The sequence below is a fragment of the Euprymna scolopes genome, chromosome 29, assembly GCF_053919585.1.
Source record: "Euprymna scolopes isolate OS-2025 chromosome 29, ASM5391958v1, whole genome shotgun sequence".
NCBI lineage: Eukaryota > Metazoa > Mollusca > Cephalopoda > Sepiida > Sepiolidae > Euprymna > Euprymna scolopes.
In genome coordinates this window covers 180,592-202,820 of record NC_136510.1, presented here as the reverse complement: position 1 = coordinate 202,820, position 22,229 = coordinate 180,592, and the positions used below count along the sequence as shown (strand labels likewise).

Sequence of the window (22,229 nt, the reverse complement as noted above, 5' to 3'; positions counted from 1 at the left end):
CTTCAAACTAATATAATTAGCAGTATTTATATATAGATAATTTAATCCCAACCAAATAAAAAAGCTCAATATGTAATAAAGAGTAGAGCTTATTATATGAGAAAGAAAATTAAAACTGTAAGTTGAACTTTTACGATTCAAATTTATTGTACGAATGAATACTTCAAAAACCAATTTACAAAGTCCTTATTCCGCGGAGTTTCAAAGAATGCTATTCTTGTTATTCGTCTGATCAGAGGATATAAAGAAATCAGCAAATTATATTTGTAGCAATGCTAGAATTTGCTATTTATGGCATTTAAGTGAAACTGCAATTTATTGTAGTTATAAATTGCCAAGAAAAGAAGTGAAAAAATGTTGGATATTTAAAAAAATATAAAAACAAACTGTGCATGGTATTATGCGCAATTTGTTTATATATTTACCACTATGGTTGTATTTGTGCTAATTGTGGATTAGGGTTGAGTGCGGGTAATAGAAGTCTGTAAGAAAAGGAGGAAGTTATGCCCATTGACTCAGAGATTGTGATAAGCATTAGTGACAAATTGGACCAAAAAACTATCAAACTTCAGTTTCAGACTGCCCGTCATTGAAGAAGGACGTTTTGGTTGAACTCTATTATAGCATTAAGTGTAGATGACAGCAGTCTGCATAACTTTCTTCTTTCTCCTCACAGATTTATTTTGTATGTGTAAGATTTCCACAGGTACCACTTATGGCAAATACTCCTTTTTATTGTGATCTAGAATACCAGCCTTGATTACTAATAGACAAGACATGGTCGACCACACTTGTTGGTTACCTGTTCTCACTCCCTGTAGTTGCTGGGGCGTCAAAGTCAACGAATGGTTTCCATTCTCCTTGCAAAGGACAAAAATTGGTTCAAGCATCTTAGTTGATCAGTTTCGACTTTGTCACACTGTATTTGTTGATCACATAGTCAGGATTTCATCTGTTTCCAAAAATCGGTATCGACTGGAAGTAAAATACATAGAACACTGTGAAAGAAGAGGGGAAATATCACAAAAATACTTTTCATTTAATGATAAGTATATATTATCAGGAAAAACAGAATGGAAACAGAGTTACAAGCACAATTATGTTCATGGGTATGCAGGGGTAACACCTGGGATTTAAACTAGCACTTTTATTATTTTTCTTCGTTCTATATAAAAGCCAAGTACGTCCAAGGATGGAATACTGTTGCCATATCTGGGCATGAGCTGCTAAAAACAGCCTATCCTGCCTTGACAGAGTACAAAATAGACTTCGTGGCTTAGTGGGGGATGCCCTTTTCTCTTCCCTGCAACCTCTCTCCCACAGAAGAGACGTTGCGAGCCTATCCTTGTTTTATCATTATTTCCATGGCAGGTGCTCGTCTGAACTCCAATCTCTGGTCCCCCCTCGCCAATCTTTCACGAAAAACACCCGTCTAGCTGAATCCACTGTGAAAAATTTCCCCCACTTTATATCTGTGCCTAAATTAAAACGTGGATTCCATGAACAAAGCTTCTTTCTTAGAACTGCACGCCTGCGGAACTCTGTTCCGTCTACCTGCTTCCCACTGGACTACAACTTGGATATCTTCAAGTCCAACTAATGAACCGTCCCCTTAAGTAAACACTTTATCAAATCTCCACACTAACGTAATGTACTTGCAATAACCCTTATCCCTGAGTGGCTTCCGGGCCTTGATAAGTGGTGATCACTGTGTAAAAAAAAATTTTTTTTTTAAAATTAATCTCAGGCAATTTTCTTAAGGGGTAGTCAAATCCATGTAAATCGACGAATCTCTCAAAATCTGTTCTGCTTCTCCATTCTATTCTGTTTTTTACTCTATCAAAGAAAATGATTTTCTTTGTTTATATACTGAGGAAAGGATCATTAGTAATGTCGAATCATTGCTCTACTCGTTCATTATTCTGCTTACAGATTCTGTTTATAAGTGTTTGTTTTCATATTGCTATACATATAAAGCACTGTTGAAGCAAATACTGAGAGTCAATACATAAAATTTAATATCTCTTTATAAAATTTTATCTAGAAACATGAAATAATACACACACGCTCTCTCTCTCTCACACACACACACACACACACAGGTTAATCATTTACTTGAAATGTACTCAGTTTATATATACAAATCATAAAGATGAGTAATCTAAATTTGATTTAATGATCATACGACAGCCGAGTAGAACAATGGGTAGCGTTTCTGACCAAAACCGTTTCTGGGGAAGTTGCCCATGAAACCGCTCCACGATTTCGTTTGAAGCCGGATGGTAACTGGTAGTGTGAATATGCTGGGTACCTAATATTCGCAATAACTCACAAAAGAGAGCAGCTTCAAACTGCCGACCATGACCAGTTGTTATTTGTTCGTCTGTAGGTACTACTTCATAGTAATTTTAATTTGAGGGAAAAAAATGTTATCAAAACTAAAGCAAAATATTCAATGTAGTTTAAGTTAAGACTTACAACAACGAATAATCTGTTTGTCTGAAGTAGCAATTTTTTTTTCTCTTCATTAAATAAGTTTCGTTATTTGATGAGAAATTTTGTTTATAAAACTAGAAATTTCCTTTGCATACTTTCATAAAAGCGAGAAATTTTGGTTGTTTTTCCTGGACTTGTGTGGAGAGTTCATGGTCTGGCATTTCGAAGACAGAGTCAGCACTCGACATTATCAGTGAAAAAAATCCAACCATTTTTTTACTCATCATTTGCAATTCTGGCCGTTTGTAGAGGTCAGGAATTGTACTTTTTTTTTATTTTTTTATACACGGATAATGTGTTCGCCGAAGAAAGGGGTCATCACTTTACTGAGGACCGTTCATCGCAGTGAATGCTTAGATAGCATGTGTCGTTTGCCTTTTTTTACATCATCCAGTTTTATGCTCTTTGTGTGAGTCGATATGTAAATTAGCTTAACTCTTGCTCGATCTCGCAGGGGGATCTCTTCTCTGCTACAGTTCTAACGTTCCAAGTTGCCACCTGCAGGGTTGGTGGTTTCATTTTTTCCTTTATTCTATTACCCACACTCAACACTAATCCACAGTTAGCACAAATACAACCATAGTGGTAACTGTTGGCTTCACCCCCATAAAACTCTTACTTAAAAATAAAATTTTCTAAACCTTTTGGACAAGAAAGGAAACCATCTTCAACAAAGAATGCGAACATTTATTTCAGAATACCTATCAGTACTACCCGATATGAAGTCATATGACGTCAGAGAATCGAACTAACAAAGAAAAGATCTTATGTATATTTACAAGACAGACTAGGCAGTTAATCTGTTAATTAGAGATGCAGAGTTGGGAGCCGTCCACAAGAGGAGGTTGGCTTGTCAGTCGAGAAGTGTTTGGCTGGAGAATCAGAAAAGATGTAATAACAAAAAAAGAACAGCCATGCATTCCAAGAATCAGAAGTTGCAACCATGGAAATAAAAGTTATATGTAAGATATAAGTTGGTCATTATGAATTTCTTCAGAGGAAAAGTGTCTTCAAGGTTAAAAACTATTCAATGAAGAGTTGCAGCTATTCAAGAAGGTATGTGTCCCTTTGTTTAATGTTAAGCCAGAAAAAGATGTTTATCCCTTTCTAAATAAATGTCTATAAACCGTTTCATTTTCTCACCATGAACTGTATTTGAATGTATATACATCCACAAACAAATTTTATATAGAACTTTATGTAGACCGATATAACATGTATAGTTATAAATATACACAACGAAGCTAGACACACAAAGGAAGGGTGAATATTAGACACACACATATAAATATACAGCAATATATAGATGAATAGATGAGAATTCTTGGGATAGTAGATGCAAAACAGTTGAGATAGCAGGTTTAGTTGGCAGGAAAGGACAAGTAAAACATGGATGGAAGTGATAAGAATAAATTTGGGAGAAAGAAGGGTAATTAAAAACCTGGTCAGAGATAAGTTATTTTGGAAGTAAATTTCTAAAAGGCAGCATGCAAAACGGACAATAAGTTATTATTGTTGAAGAAGAAAAAGAAGAACAAGAATTTAAAATTCTCTCTTGAGCCCCCTTGATCAAGTTGGTTCATATTTGTTATATGTATTATTAGATATTTTAAAAAATCTTTTCGAATTTCCAAATATTTATGAAAACATCTTAAAATTTTCAAATATTTATGAAACATTATGAAATTTCCAAATATTTATGAAAACTTGTAAGATTTTTAAAAGTTTTTCATAAATATTTAATAGCATATATAACAAATGTTGTTAAAAACGTAGGAAATTCTTATTAATTAAAATCTATTTACGTTTTATTAGTACATCTCTCTTAGTTTACAAATGCTTTAACATTGTCTTTGCATTTGATTCTGCTTAGCACCGCATAAGTGACCATATTGAAAAGCAGATTCATATTGTGATGTCATAATACATCTCTCTCTTCCCTCTCTCTCATCTTCTCTTTACTTACTATCTCTCTTTTCAACTTCTCTCTCTCCTTTTCCAGTTTCTTTCCTCTGTTCTCTTTTCATCCTCTTTCAATTATTTATATCCTCCTATTTCTCTTATAAGATTTCTTATATTTCTTCCTTTATTCATGGTATTCGTCTAATATCTAAAACATTCGTGTGAAGATAAAAAGACCATATATAAGCATTTCATGATTTCAAATAAATTTTTAGATGTGATAATGAAATATGATAATATTGTGATGAAAAACGTTAAACCAATAATTTAATTGAAACAAAATTTTATTTGTATTATTTGAATTTTTCGGACTACTGTTCTCATTTAAAGTGTTATTCTCACAATGTTTCGACTGATATAATCTTCAACCTTCTTCAGGTGTATTTTGTCAAGCTCGGGAATCTTTCTGTCAAATTCTAGAATCTCTACCAAATTTTCAACAAGGACACATGGCATGACATAAAGTATTAAGTAAAATTCAGTTCTTATCCTCAGTGCAGGTGATACTAAGGATACATTTTTTATTTACTTAAGACTTCTACCTAGTCTTTACTGATGGAACAAGAGTATACTATGCCCGTGGATTAAATTTACAATTGCATGCAGAATTCAACAAAAAGATTCCCAAGTTCGACAAGATACAACCAAAGAAGGTTAGAAGTTACATTGGTCAAAACGTTCTATGAATAACTGAAGATGAGAACAGTAATTTGAATAATCTAAATAATAGAAATTATCGATCCTCATCTAAAAAATTTCAGAAAATAGAATGCAAATTTGTTAATATTGCAAAGGTGCTTGAGACAATCTCCCTTAGTTGATTTTAGGCATCTTGTTGAAACTTCTATGAAGGCATTTTGTATCCTTCCAACATGGTGTGTTTTTATTCACTTATTCACGTGTACCATTCAACTTGATTTAACTTATTTTTTACATAAAATCATGTTTTCATAAAGAAATAATATTAGATAAGTTTTTTGGAAATAAAGACGAAATTAAGTTTATTGTAAATCATTCAACTTGTAAATTACCCCAAAATCATGCAAGTGAACAAATCTGTCAATTTTGTTAATAATCGCATTTGTAGTTTGAACTACCTTTACAATATGATCCTTCCCACAGATGCGTTGAAAATAGTTTTGTTGAATACTGAGTTAAAGGTCTGGGTCAACATTTAATAACAAAGCCAGACACAAGTAAAAAAATAGCAAAACAAACCAAACAAATCAATAACTGTTCTTTTTTGAAAGTCATGAGATGAAGTGGGTAAAAGCTGTTGCGAGAACAGCAGCTGTTGTTACTCTGGGTAGAGAAGGAAACAAAGAATAGTTGCAGAGTTTTCAAAAATGCAGAAAAGTCAGAAAGAGAAGAAAAAAAATGAGAAGGAAAGAGGAATAATGATTTGTAAAATAAAATAAAGGTATCAGAAAGGATAAAGGAAATGATGCCAGAAAAAGAGAGGGAGAGAAAGAGGGAGAAAAGATAAAAGGAGGGAGAAAGAAATAGAGAAAGAGAGAGAAAGAAAGAAAGAGAGAAGGAGAGAAAGAGGGAAGAGAAAGAGATAGAGGGGAGAGAGAAAGTGAGAGCAAAGCAGAGAGAGGAGAGAGAAAGAGGAAGAGACAGAAATAGAGGTGGAGAAAAGTTTACAAATATTCATTTTATTCTTTTCCAATCATTTTCTTTTGTTCAATTAAAATATGGCTGACATAACGTTTTCACTGACAACATGTTTCACTCCACTTCCTTATTTCTTTGGGTTGAGGAGGGAAGAGCTTATACTTTATTTAGATGACTATTAATTTTTAGAGTAAGCGGTGGGAGTAAGATGTTCTGACCCGTCAAGTTCACTGGATTTTAGGAGTTGGGAATAATTAATTCTGATTACTATCATTAAAAATTGATTGAAATTAAAGTTGTTGGCACAACATGTATTTATTTATTTATTTACTTATTTAAAATATAATTGATTTTTCTAGAATTGAGAATAACTAATATTTTTAAAATTAATGAAGGATAATATTTCTAGAATTGATAATGACTGATATATCTAAAACTGATGATAACCAATGTTTCTAAAATTAATGATGACTAATGTTTCTAAAATGATGATGATTAATGATAGTGTGGAGTAAATAATAACTAACATTCCTAGAATTGACGATGACTAATATTTCTGAAATTGATGTACTTATATTAGTTATCATCAATTCCAAAAATATTAGTTATCATTGATTCAAGAAATATCAATAAAATCAATGATTACTAATCTTTCTGGAACTGATGATAATAAATATTTCTATAATTGATGATGGCTAATATTTTTGGTGTTGATCAAAGCTAATATTTCTAGAACTCCTGATATTTATCAAATTGATACTTACAAACAATGATGAAATCAATTATAAGTAATATTTCCGGAATTAATGATAAATATTTTTTGGATTTTATAATGACTAATAATTCTGAAAAGAATGATAACTAAAATTTCTTAAATTGATAATAACTACTATTTCTTGAACTGTTGATGACTAATGTTTCTGAAATTAATAATGTCTAATATTTTTAGAATTGTTGATAACCAATATTTCTAGAATTGTTGATGACTAATATTCCAAGAATTTCCAACTAATATTTCTGGAATTCGTGGCTTATATTTATTTCTGGAACTGTTGATGACGACTATTTCTGGAATTGCTGGTGCCTAATATTTTTGGAATTGATAATGTCAAATATTTCTAGAGCCGTTGATGACTAATATTTCTTGAATTGATGATGACTAATATTTCTAGAGCCGTTGATGACTAATATTTCTTGAATTGATGATGACTAATATTTCTTGAATTGATGATGACTAATATTTCTTGAATTGATGATGACTAATATTTCTTGAATTGATGATGACTAATATTTCTTGAATGTATGATCACTTATATTTCTTGAACTGCTGATAACTAATATTTCATAAATTGATTATAGCTGATATTTCTGGAATTGATTATAACTAATATTTCTGGAACTCCTTATGACTATTTTTTTCTACAATTCATAATGACAAAGTAATATTTTTAGAAATGATCCTGATTACTATTTATGTAATTGATAAGCATTAATATTCCTGGAATCGATAACTACTAATATCTCTCAAATTTATTATGACTAATATTTATTGAACTGTGCATGAATTATATTTCTGGAATAGATGATGACTAATATTTCTAATTATATATCTACATTGAATTGGCAAATATTAAAGCTGAAACTACAATTTTTTCATTATATTATTTTTAACCTTATACAGAACAGATGATTTTGTAAGACCTTTTATTTAATAAACTAATAAATTAATTTCTATTATTTACGGTTTTATTAGAATAAGAATAAACTGTTTATTCTATTAAGATAGTACTTCTACAGTTTTAATTTTTTATCTATTAACGCCATTTAAAAAGAAAAATATGTTATTTCTTTTCTTTTTTTTACATAGGCATCACCACTTATCAAGGCCAAAAGGCCACTCGAGGATAAGGGTTAAAGAGTGTACAGTAGAGATTGGACAATATAGTAACCGTTAGTAATGGAAATCCGGTAAATTTGTTAACTTATATGGAACGGCTCATCAAGAACTTATTTACGTTAGACTTGAAGACAACCATATTGTAGTCAGCTGGAAAGCAGAAAAACGGAAGACAATTCCATAGGCGTGCAGTTCTAAGAAAGAAGCTTTGCTCATGGAATCTACGTTTAAGTTTAGGCACAGATAAAGAGTGGGGGAAATTAGTGATAGTGTTTTCTGCTAGACGGGTGTTTCTTGTGAAAGTTTGTCAAGGGGGACCATAGAATGGAGCTTCGCCGAGCACTTGCCATGAAAATAATAATAAAGCAGAGACAAACTCGTAACATCTCTTCTGTGAGAAACAGGTTGCAAGGAAGAGAAAAGGACATCCCCCCACAAGGCTACGAAGTCTATTTTGAACTCTATCAAAGCAGGATAAGTTCTTTCTAGCAGTTCCTGCTCAGATGTGGCAACAGTACTCCATCCTTGGACGTACCTGGCTCTTACATAGATAGAGAATTGCATCAGCAGTGAGATATCTACTGGATCGATAGAAAGATCGCACCATTTTTCCAGCGGCTTTGGCAACGGATTTAATGTATGTGTTCCATTTAAGATCAGGAGTAAAGGTCAAGCCCAGAAGCTTGTCAAAAACATCAGGCCTCCCCAAGATGAGAGTCATTCATTTCAATTGATACCAGATGGGAATCAGAGCGTTGATGATGTAAAGATAAAAGCTTGGTTTTAGATGCATTAAAAGTAACAAGCCACCTCTTTCCCCATTGTACCACTTGCTCAAGATCAGAGGAGAGAGAATCAGAGAGAACTTGGTCGTTTACGGTCTTAGATGTGCTACCATAGATAGTAGTGTCATCAGCATAGATGTCTACGAATAATGTAAGGATGTGATTTGGAAGATCATTAATGTAGATCAGGAAGAAAGTTGGGCCCAGGATGGACTCCTGAGGGACTCCAGCATTAATACTAAGAGCTTCTGATTTCTGCCCATCAACCACTACTCTTATGAACCTATTAGAGAGAAATGTTTTAATAATTGAGAAGACATTTCCAGCTATACCATAGCTGAAGATCTTATGAAGTAGACCTGTATGCCATACTCTATCAAAGGCCTTTGATATGTCAAGAGCAATTGCCCTAGAAAGGTAACCTCCGTCAAGAGATTCGCTAATCCTATGAGATATAACTGTAAGCACATCTGCTGTAGATCTAGCAGAACGGAAACCATATTGCATGTCACTAAGAAGGTTTTTTTTGCTGAGATGGTTGTTTACTTCTCTATTTAACACAGATTCCAGCAACTTACTCATGATGCACAGGAGACTTATTGGCCTGTACTGTGAGGGAGATGAGCGATCACCTGAATTCTTACATTTCATTTTTATCTACATTTCATTTTTATCTTAATTGATACAACTGAGTGGTCGGAAGATCCAAGTGGAGACAGAACAGAAGCTGAACACAGTTCAGGGCAAATTGTGAGAAAGAGGTCTAGGAGACTTGCATATTGGCCGTCAGTATTGGGAACACGGATGGGTTCGTGAACAATCTGACTGAGGTCATAAGCAATGGAGAAATCATGACAGAACCTCCCCTTATCATCGGTCTTGTTTGAATGAGTTAACCATTATTGAAGTCTCCACAGACATGAATATTAGCTGAAGGATAAGCAGATATGGCGTGGTCAATTTTCTCAGATATGCTTATTTATTCTTATTTATGTTTTTTATTAATTCTTATTATTATAATTCTTTCTTGTTAATTCAGATTTTTTTATTTTATTGTTTCAAAGTTTTTGTTCATTAATTAATTTTCTTTTTTTTTATTTAGTGGGGAAGGGGGTAAATCCGTTTGATAAATTTTCATTAACTTACATTTAAATATGTAAAAAATGTCTTATCAATTGTTAATTTTTAAGTTTCAATAAAAACTCAACACTGAAATTGTCTTTTTGTCAGGTTTTGTAAAAAAAACAAACTAACTAAAATATGGTTGTCTCCTGCATATTTGCAACAGATCTGTAAATGCGTCTACCTGTTTTTAATATACTTGTTTTTGATTTTGCTGTTTTATTTTTTATCTCTGATATTGAAGATTATACAAGTTCCGTATTCCTGCTTTCCAACTGACTACCATATGGTCGTCTTCAAGTTCAATGTGAATAAGTTCTTGATGAGCCATTCCCTTAAATAATCCAATTTACCAAATTTCCACTACTAACGATTACTATGACATTTTCCCATTGATTACAGTAGATTCATTAACTCTTGTCCTCGAGTAGCTACAGGGTCTTTGTAAAAAAAAAAAGTGTGTATGAAATCCAACATGATATATACTAAAGAAAAAGCTTGCTTTTGTAGCAAGGGAAATAACTCTTTAATATTTAGAGTTATCTCCACTTGTACGACAGGTATTCCTCAATACTAATAGTGGTATTCAAATTGGAAATCTTTTAGCCTCCTCCCCTATTTTGTTTTGTCTTTTTTTTTTTTCGTTATTGTTTTATTTTGTTATTAATATGTATATATTAATAGGAATCTAAAAGTTAAATTGAATTATTACCGCATCGTTTTATTATTAATTTTTTTTTTTAATTAAAGTGTTATAAAACTTAACTGCTGTTAAAGTATGACTTGTTTTAATCTTTATATTTATAAAATGGTTGGATGTAAATAGCTTTTAAAAATTTTCAATCTCTTAATACAAATTCCTTTTAAACTTTCAATGGTCATAATATCATTCAATCTTTTTCTTTCTTTTTCCAGCTTAAAAATTAACATAACTGTCTTGCTTACAAAAAAATCGAAATGCATTGTGGTGAATTTCATTTCATTTTTAAATTATTTTTAAATAGGATTTTTTAACATACATTTGAATGTAAGTTATGTTAAGTAGAGAAACATACCGACACATGCAAAGTGTCACAATTTTGATATAAAGATTTATGGTTTTTAGTAAAGAACGAAATATGCCAGTTAAAACAGGTTATATAGTGGGAGAATGTGAAGGGAAGACGGGGGGGGGGGGCTAGATGTAGTTTGTTGTTGTTCTATTATTTTCACTCTCAAATTTTCTTGGTCGTTTACATTTGTTTATTAGAATAAGTGATAATATTTCTTTTATCTTAAGTATAGTTTTTATTTTAATTTATATGTAGATCCATTCATGAAAATGGACAGACAAAGAATGAGCGAATCTCCTAGGCTAGGAACAGGTAAACTGTCAGCTATCAGTCAACTTATTGTGCAATCCTTCTGACTTATGTCCTGTTCTTTCACTGCCTTTGCTTTCTTCCTACCTCATAATAATGCATCTCTTTTATATAGTGTGATAATTACTCATCCAAAACTCTACAAAATATCTGTCCACTTTGAAGGACAAGCCAGAAATAATATTTTATCGTAAATTCCACACTCGCATAGGAGAGCATTTTCTTTAACATGAGGTTGGGGTGAGGGAAAATAAATCTAAGAGAGATAATTCAGATATAAATAAAAAGGAGACAACTCGAACAATACTGCCCTAACAAAAGGCTGTCATTCTCACAGTAGATCTACCCCCTTGACTTTATTATAGATGTTTACAACAGATATTTAAAAACTATATCAAACAGTTCACAACAATAAAATAAATTTAAAATAAATGTATGATTATATTTTTGTATTTTTTTATAATTATGAATAATTTTGCAAGTGTTTTCTTTTTTATAATTGATGACAAATCTTTAATTTAATGTATAATTAATCAACTAATTTAGTAATTATTTTCAATGGATATGTACATACAGTATTAGGGCAATTCTTTGAAAAGTGAACCAAATTTTAAAAAAATGAAGTTTGTTTTATAAAATGTTGAGTTTAGTAATCATACATAGCACTGTATGAAGTTGTATGAATGATATTTTTATTTCTGAATTAAGGTCATTATTGTGCTCATTTGCATAGACATTATTATGCAGAAATATTAAGCATTTTTGCCCTTTTTATTACTGATATAAAAGGTGTGTTTATTAACTACTTTTCTGTAATATATGGTAAAAACATGTTTATCCACCCCTTTTTAAACATATTTAGCCTAAGAATATAGATAATTAAATCATAAGAAGATAATTAACATACATCTCGAAATGTCACACACATGACCAAAAAACAGGAAAAGCTAATTAAAAACCTGAACCACTATCAACCTTCTTTTTCAAAAGCTAGTTTAGTTGTATCTTACTTTTCACCACATAAGCACCCTACAGCATCAGACTTAATTAATAACAAGCAAATTAATTGGTCATACACTGGTAATGTCTGTGAGATATGTGTGGTCATGTGTGTGACCTGCAATTCATGTGTACACGTTGATAATGTACATCACTGTCCCTTTTCATGGCAAGAATATACCCATATTCAATGGTATAGTCCACGCAGTTATTCAAGAAATATTACCCTAAAATAATGGAATAATTGTGCAGTATCCGGCTTTTGGTCTCCCTACAGTTTGACACTTGGCCAAAATGCACAAAGATGATTGTAACTTTCTATTCAAGCTGGTGAAGAGTCATGTTTTCAGAAGACTGGCAGTCACACCCTTAAAAAGAATTAGGATTGATACATCATTTATGCAAATATGTAAATAGCATTATCAGGTTACCCTACCCTGAATTTATTTGACATTTTTCAAACATTGCCAAAGTTAACAGCACAAAATTTTGTATTCCTGCTTGCATACTATTCATCTGATGTATAATCTGTAATCTGTTTACAGAACGTGTAAGCAATTAAACAATGACTGGCTTTGATCATCTTTTAGAAGACATACCAGAATTAAGAAGTTGCACCTCATCTATCCAAATATTGACCCTTAATCAACATTACATACAAAATATTTCAAATTGTCACCTGATAGGTTCTGGCATACATAAGTCAAATACATATAACTAGTACAGTAGAACCCCGGTATATGGCATTAAAAATTAGTAACAAAATACAGTACACTATATAATACACATGTATATAATCAAATAACATAAATAACACCGTAAGGTGGGGCAAATACCATAACCAGGGACCAGAAAAACATTGTATTCCACATCGTAACATGAAAATACCATATCTTAGTGCCACCGTATCCCAGGGTTCTACCGTGGCTACCGGTGACCGTGGTTCTACTGTATACCTGTAAGACCTTGAAAGTTATACGAGATCCTTTCCCAATTTGAAGTATTTTTGCTTACACACATGACTAAGAATGGCCCATTAGGTGAAAAATAAATGTTTTCACAAGATAAATAATTATTATTACTGTTTCCAACAATTGCAAAACCTAAACTACTGAAGAATTTGTGTTTATGACACAAATAGCATAACACTGAATCATAAGTTAAGAATTTACAATGAAGAAATTTTTTTATTTTTGAATATTTATTTTAAAATTTTTAATCAACAAAATTTTGACAGTATACGCCTTCATCAGGCATAAAAAGAGTTTGTGCTTTTTTCTTTTTCCTTTTCTTTCATTGTGGCATGGTGTGACTGGAAAATCAACATCGTGTGGTCTTAAACAGTGATTTTTTTTAATCAGTTTTAATGTATGGCTTATCAACGAAAAAATAATCCCTAAGTATAATACTGTTTTCTTCAATGTAAAAAATAAAAATAAACTTAATTGATTTACTATAAAACTAGATGTAAAAATAAAAAAATGTAACAAATGAAGAGAAGAATTTTATATTTTCTTACCTCAAAGTTGTCAGTTAATTGAAAGAAGCTTGTAATATCATTATAATATTACATGACAATCTAAATAAATACATTGTAAAACAGTGTCTGCACACTTCAAGTAGGTTCTCCTTCAAACAAAATGCACACGGATCTGCACTGCTCTTACATTTTCTATTACCTTGTAAATAAATACTGGATTCTTTTTAAAGATTATCTCGTAGTTTGAATATGATCAAGAGTATTAATGTAGTTTCCATTTGATTTAGTTTAATTGAGCTTCTCTCCAACCACGTCTGCTTTACTCCTTTTATCTTTCATTCTCAGCAAAAAAAAATACCCTTAGGAAGAACAGAATTTATCACATACTTTTGGTTTGAATCACATTAAATTGAAAGTAAATGTAATGTTTAATCAGTGAAGATTTTCAAGTTTCTTTGATGATCCATTTAATACTCAGCAAAAGTTCTCAATCATTCTGACAAAATTTCTTATTTGTATATTTTTGTAGCATCAAAACAGTTAGTGACCCTATGAATTGACAAACAAACAAGTTTTTGTGGTTTTTAACTTTTAAATTCAGATAAACATATCTCGGCTCAAACAAAAATTATTGATCATCAGAATCAACATACTTTTTCTAATGTAAAAAATGTGTATTTATGCCAGTAACATAAAAATCTTGCGTTCTGGTAACAGTGAAGTCGCTAAAGGCACTTTGGATATCACTTAGGTTTTTGAAGCATTTCTCATTCAGAAAGATGCTTGAAAAAATGGTAGTCAGTAGGTGAGAGGTTTGGAGAGTACGCCGAATGAGTCAGAGTTTCATAACCCCATTCGTTCAACTTCTGCAGGGTCGATTTAGCAACGTGCAGTTGGGCATTGTCATGGATGAGAATTGGGCCTTTTCTATTGACTAATGCTAGGTGTTGTTGTCAAAGTTTCTGGCGCATTTCATCCATTTGTTGACAGTACTTCGCTGCCATAATGATTTTGCCTGCATTCAAAAAACTGTACTGGATAAGACTAGTCGCAGACCACCAAACAGTCATCATAACCTTCTCTTGGTGCAACTCTGGCTTCTGGAAGTGTCGTGAGGTTTTGTTGGCATCTAACCACTGAGCTGAGTATCACCAGTTGTCATAAAGAACACACATTTTATCGCAAGTAACAACTTGATTGAGAAACAGGTCATTCTTGTTGCATAAAAGAAGGGAAGATGCCACTTCATAATGGTGTTTCTTTTGATTGTCAGTCAATTTATGAGGCATCTATTTATATCTCAAGTGGTTGGAAATCATTGTATATGTTACGTCTAATTTAGAAACAAGTTCTTGAGCAGTTGTGTGTGGATTGGCTTGAACCATCTAAAGAAAATTTTAAACCATCATTGTGCTGTGCGTTCAGTAGTGGTTCTTGGGCCAAATGCTTCATTGATATCGCAACCTGTTTTAGCAGCCTTTTGACATAGCTTGAATTGCAATAAGGAAAGAAGACATAATTGTTTTAAAACGAATGTAATTTAAACGATTAGATAGAATGAAAAACGCTCTTAAAATGATACATAAAGTAAAAGTATTATAATGAAAACTTATTTGAAAATACATCATTTGAAATAAAAAATTTTAAATTCTGCAAGAACTTTCTAACATTTCTGAATTTTTGAGATGGGGATTAGTTATTCGTATTATTTGGCTTCATCGGACTACTGTTCTCATCTTGAGTGTGATTTTCACAATGTTTCGGTCGATGTGACCTCCAAACTTCTTCAGGTATACCTTGTCGAAGTCAGGAATGTCTCTGTCGAACTCGGGAATTTGGACGGAATTTCGAGCAGAACTCTTTATTTACTTCACAGAGGTAGCATGCTCTTGTTTCATCAGCCATGACTGGATAGAGATCTTAAGTAATTTGTAATTGTTTTTTGTTTTTTTTTTCAGTCGCCCACAGAGGATTGAACCTTCAACCTTCAGGAGAATATCACTTTTTGCAATAGAATTTTCCAAGTACTCTAACAAGAGAAAAAGAAAAAATACAATTGCGAATTACTTAGGACCTCAGTCATGGCTGACAGAACAAGAGCATGATACCCCCATGAAGTAAATAAAGGGTTCCGCTCGAAATTCTGTCCAAATTCCTGAGTTCAACAAGGTACACCTGAAGAAGGTCAGAGGTTACATCGACCAAAACATTGTGAAAATCACACTCAAGATGAGAACAGTAGTCCGATGAATCCAAATAATAATTTTCTATTCAACCTAATATCATATAATTTGAAAAATGTTTAAATAGAAAATAAAAAAGTAAAAAACACCTGATAATTGCTCCAAATTTACCCACCCATATCACTGGGCAATTAAAGGTTCCTTTGTTAGTAAACAAATGATTCATCAAATGTCAGACAATTTGTAGGATTTGACGATAATGATTAGGCATTGCAGTTAATTGCAGATAATGGTTAGGCATCGCAGTGATTTGCAAATGTTTGATTGATGTTGTTTTAGAGTTTTGCTTTTCCTAAACTAATTGCTCTACCAAGGTTTTAGAAACTAGTTTACCTGATTGTTTCACCAAAACTGGGGGTCATACCTTTTCTAAAGGTATTACTGTGATGACTTTCATATAAATGCAGTGTCCCTCTCTGCTCATCCACAGATAAAATAGAAAATAGTCCAATACCAAGATCAAACAACTTTTCTAGAGTAAAATGAATCCAATGATGTTATTAATTTTATACTAACAAAAGCATTTATAAAAATAAAAACGTTTTAACATTTTTTTTCACCATTTATTAAGGCCAAAAGCCAGTCGAAGATAATATTTTATTTAGAACTTGGAAGTCATAGAACTACTAAAACTTGAGAATAATAATAGTGATCAAGGCTTGGGGCAGGAGTAAACATGGTTCTACATTCACTCCTGGGCAAAGTCGAGTGTGCCTACTAAGAAAAAATATAAGTAGTTTGGAGATTTGATATAACTCACTGCTGCAACCCCTCCTCACCACTGCAAAATCCAAAGTGAATGTGTTTTAAAACAATTCAGGCAATGAAAATGTAAAAATGAATACTAAACTTTCCTCTGAGTCTAAAAGTCATTTGACCGTCACTGAATAGTTTCATATCAGTTATTCTGATTAAAGTTTAAAAAAAGATTAGTCAACATATGAAACATATCTTCTTTTAAATACTTATACAAGACAAGCTGACACACTCAGTGTATCTCAGGGATAAGCATATTCGTGCTCCCTGCCCTGAACCTCATATCATTTTAATTTTTGTAATTTCTTAAGGCTGTCTTTACTGTTTGGGGAAGCTCAGCACAATGCTGATTCAAACATGATATAATTGTATGAATATTCAAAATCCATACACACATTGGAGTCTTTATAAAACTATGAACCTCACAAAATATGGCATTTGGTTTCATGATACAGTTTTGTTTTCAATTGAATTTATAGAAAAACAACACATTTATATTACAGACTAGTTTCTTTCATCAACAGGATTTACCCGAGCCACGCCTTACCCCACCCCAGAGAGAAAATGGGTGAGGATTCATGTGTACTTCTCTTGCTTTCAGCCCTAAACTGCAGTCTCACATATTTGCTATTTAGAGATGGCAGTTGGGAACATAATCGTTCAAAACCAAACAGAATAATACCATCATTGGATTGCTCATAACATTTTACTTGTAATTCGTTGTCATATAGGGCTTTGTTTTCAATTGTATCTTTGGACTGATAGACATATCTACAGAAAGACAAAGATACCACATATATTTTATAAAGCTGCTTGCATTGCTGACTATCACTTTGCAAATTACTCTTTTTCTAGGTTATGCACCTTATCAGAAAATAAATCATGTTTATATATTTAATTCACACAAACAGTTTGTTCAAAGGCATAAAAGCACAAAACATAAGGTGGCACCTTATATGAATTTGCAAAGGAGGGGGAGTGTAAAAACCAATAACAAAATTATTTTATTTGTAGCAAAGTACACAAACGAGCTAGGGATGTGAATCGTCGATGGCAGAAAAAACTGAAACAGAGATGAATTTTTCTAACCTTGGGGAGGCGGTGCAAATTAAGTAAAATGCTCTCAGAAATGTAGAAAGTGAGAAACGGTTCTGTGTCCCCTTTTATCTGGTGCGCAGTAAAAATGACACTATAATATGCCACAAGTAAATAAATAGGAAAAAAATGGCACAAAGCAAGAGTTTGGTAACAGAAAATTATGATCTATACTAAACTAATTGTTTTTACCTCAAACCTCTTCAAGGTGTTCACACATATTTGCTTAAAAAGGTAGAGGGGTTTTTTTTTTTGAGAGAGAGAGAGAGAAAGAGGGGGGGGGACCTTAGTTGAAGGCCTCATCAACTTGTTAATTTACATATAATTTTCTTTTTAATTCAACAAAATTCTTAATGCTATTTATTCCTTTCTGTACTCAAAATTTTAAACTCAGATTTTTATCTATATATCTCTTGTGCCATTTTTACTCCAAATGTCACATCTATCTTACCCTTAGTTAAATGGATTTTAATTCATTTGTCCTTTTATTCTTTCAACATTTGTTCATGGTCATCAATTTTTTTCTTTAAAAGTTTTGGTTACTTTACTCAACCACAGGAAGGTGCGACAAGGTCAGAAAGAGACGGAGATTGAAAAATCAGCTCCCTAAAAGAAAAGCACTCTGGCCCATAAAAATTGCCCGAGCAGTTCTATTGGCACTCCTCGATAGAAGCACTCTAAACGATTAGCAATAAACGAACCATTTTACAAAGCATGAGAATGTGACGCCTGCGAGAGTGGACCTTCTAAAACTGCACAGTACCATACCTCAGCCCAATAAACCAGAGCCAAAATGTGTCAACGACCGACCCTCCGTTAGACTGATTGTCGAGAACGTATCCTTGACTGATGTAAATATTTTGGTGCTTATTTAGAATTACACTTAAAATAAATAAAAAAAATGAACCTTTATGATGTACGTATTCGTCACCGAATGAAGATGTCATGTTCTAAAAATAACGTAAATTGATCAAGTAGCATTATTGTTAATTAAGAAAACAATTTTTACGATTTTTAGCCATTAACAGCAAGGTCCGTAAATCTCGAATGGCGTTGTCCTTTGAATTTTAACATTCTAAAAACATGGCATCTCCCGCTTCTCTCCTCGCCTGCTCATAAAATTTGATTTTCTTTTGTAAAAATTAAATTATTAATTTATATCATTTTTGGAACATGAACATGACGTGTACATAGATCATAAAGACTTGACTGTATTTTCTTTATATTTTTTTCATAGTGTAATTTTAAATAAGCACTTAAAATTTTTTTTATAAAAAAAAAAAAAAAAAAAAAAAAAAAAAAAAAAAAAAAAAAAAAAAAAAACGGGAGTGAGTTAGTTACTGTGTTTAACGGTGAGTTTCAAATGCATCACTAGGTGTATCAGAATATTTTGTAGGAATTTTTGACACCCCTAACACGAAACTGCGAATAAAATATAAAAACATTCGTAATTTCTCTTTTAAAAGTGGGTTTATTTTCTTTATGGATTATACTTCCAAAATAAACTATTAAAGTTGTTTTAAAAATAGATTTTTTTTTTTTTTTTTAAACAGTAATGAAATTTAATTTTACGAGCTCAGTATTTTTCAATTTTTAAACTTTAAAAATCTATCAAAATTTTTCTATTGATTCAATTTTTACGATATTTTCAGGGTCAATGTGAAATTTTATGCTCTTTCCAATAAACCGAATACAATATTTTAGACAAACGTTTTTTTTTTGTTTTTTTTTAATTCACGCCCCCCCCCATTTTCAAGTGTCTATTAAAAAGTAAATAATTAATTTACTCAAAGTTTTATGTATCATTGAAGAGAAAAGATCAATAAATAATATATTCAAATTTAAAACAAAAAAAAGTAGTGTTTTTTTTTAGAAATTTACCTGTAAAGTCCGAAGTTTAAAACCTTTTTTATAAAAAAAAAACGTTTTTTTTGTTTTTTTTTTTTAAAATGAAACCTTGGTCTTTGCTCCTTTAATTGAAAAAAAAAAAAAATTAAGGCTTGAATTACATTTTTCGAGGAGTTATAAGCTTGGAAAGACAGGGTGGAATTATTCAATATTTTTCACGAAATTTCTGACACACCTAATGCATCATTGCATCACTATTAAAAATCATTTCGTCCAAATGTTTGACAAGTCAATTTTTCCTGAAATAAAAAGTAACTTTCACATGAACTTTTAAGTCATCGTTAATTTTCTTTTCGACAATTATTTTTGGATTTAATATTCTTAGTAAAATCATGCATTAAAAGTGAAAACTTTGGACATCCAACCATTTTGAAAGAGGTGAAACAATATATTAACTTTTCTACTTTGTCAAAAATAGTTTAATAATCGTAATAACTTTCAAAATGCTATTTAAAAAGTGTAAGAACTTTCGAGCAGGTAGAGCTTATTTCATAGCGCAAGAAATGGTAAAACTATTTTAAATGTTTCACTTTCAAAAGTGCGATTTATGGGTGGTTTAGTACTTCCGCTCCTAATTGAATAGTGGACGCAACAACAAATTGCATTTTATTAAAAGTTTATATCATCGATTGTATTGTACTGTGGACAAATAAAAATGGATTAATCCTTATTTAGGAACTTAAATTATCTAGAGCGAAATTAGTTTTCGACATCATTTAAAAAATGAGAAAACTACACGTGAAATAAATGGCGAAATGAAAACATGACCGAAAAATATAGCCAGTATTTTGACAAACAATTTGAGAGGGCAAAAAAAAAAAAAAAAAATAGCTAAGGAATAACGGTAAAACTATACAAACACCGTGACAGCGAATTAACCCTACCCCTAACCCTAAACCCTAACGCTGTCACGGTGTTTGTATAATAATACCGGAATAACTAACTTGAGTTATTCAAACTGACTAAAAATTCATTTCACTCTAAGTTTAGTGATTAAAATAGGGAGAATCATGCAAACCAGAAGAACGTCCGATTCAAAGTTTGCAGTAGATTTGGTTCCCGATATTAAACTTCATCCGTTTCAATGTTCAAAAAAAAATAAAATATTTAAATAATTATTTGGTACTTATGTAGAATACGAACTGTGTTATTTTTTATTTATACCCCCCCCTCCTGAGATTTACAAATTCAAGTTTTACAATCTCGTTTGCGGGCATTTTGCCGTAACAACGACGAAAGAGTGGTAAACAATTAAAAAAATTTAAAAAAAAATAGCACGGTAACATAAATGCATAAGCACCCTTATTTTAATAAACTAGACAAAATACTGTTAGAAATTCGCTCAATATGTGTTACTGTTACCGTGACATAAGTTAATATATATTCGGTGTTTTTTAATAGTATTTTGTCTAGTTTATTATTTATAACACCTTTTCCCAAACTTACCATTTTAAAGAGAGTGTCCGGTGCCATTTTGAATTTTCCAATACATCGGTAAACACTGCATGTTTTTCGAGCTGAATAAACATGTTATATTGAATAAAAACACGAAAAATTTATCCAGTTTGGTAGAAAAGTAACTTATCTTGCCTTTGATAATATTTCTTATATTTTTATTTGACAACTTTTTCGAATCTATGTGTACAGTAATATAAACCCACATTTTACATTAACAAAAAATAACTTATCCAGTTAGGTAGAAAACTTCTTTTGCCTTTGATAACATATTTCTTTGAATATGTGCATAGTAAAACACTTTTTTAGCCACTTCTGTTTTTGTTGTCAACACTGCCAACGCTTGTTTGAATAGTTACAGGAAAGTACAAAACGCCCTCTCCATGTTAAGAATGGATACCGTCGTTTCAGTACGGTTTGTATCCATTAATTTGTAAGAGAAATTTCAAAATTACTGCAAAACTTGATTTTCTGAACCGATTTGATTACTTGGTAATGCAAATGCACTTGTTGATCAGTGCTGAAAGTGTTATTTAAAAGTCATTCTTAGCATTGGGAGGGGGAGGGTGTTTTGTGCCTATTCTGTACTTTAACCTTACAATTGAATGAGAAAAAAAAAAACTTTAAACGTGGAAATACGATTAAAAAAATAAAAAATAAAAAAAAAAATAGGGCGGATCAGCAAGTGCATTAGCACAGATTACTTCAACCAACACATGCTATTAAATATTAGGAACTAAATCTGACTGAACACCGTTTCTTGCGGACCTCGAGTTGCACGTTCTGGGTTGACAAACCAATGAAAAAGTAAACTATAAGGTTTTTGAATTATTTTATTAGTAAGCAGAACAATAAGGCAAAGTTCTAAGCTTACATTTAAATCAAATATATACAAATTATTTTTTTTTCTAAATTTCGGACAAAACAAAGGCAAACCCTGTTTGCAAGTTTGCCATGCATAGAATTTAGAGGAAAAAAAGTTTATATATATGTGTGTGGACCCAACAATTTTAAAGACGTGGCATTTAAATTTTTTTTGTCCTTTTTTTTTTT

General features: G+C 31.8%; 1 long non-coding RNA gene across 1 annotated transcript; it reads right to left on the bottom strand.

The window, feature by feature from the left end:
- Positions 1–122: 122 nt before the first annotated feature.
- LOC145252421 (uncharacterized) lies at positions 123–21,945 on the bottom strand. Its single transcript, XR_013863595.1, has 2 exons — positions 21,168–21,945; positions 123–975 (listed from the first exon to the last, which is right to left on the bottom strand). It is a non-coding gene; the product is annotated as an uncharacterized LOC145252421 (long non-coding RNA).
- Between the last annotated feature and the right edge of the window lie 284 nt (positions 21,946–22,229).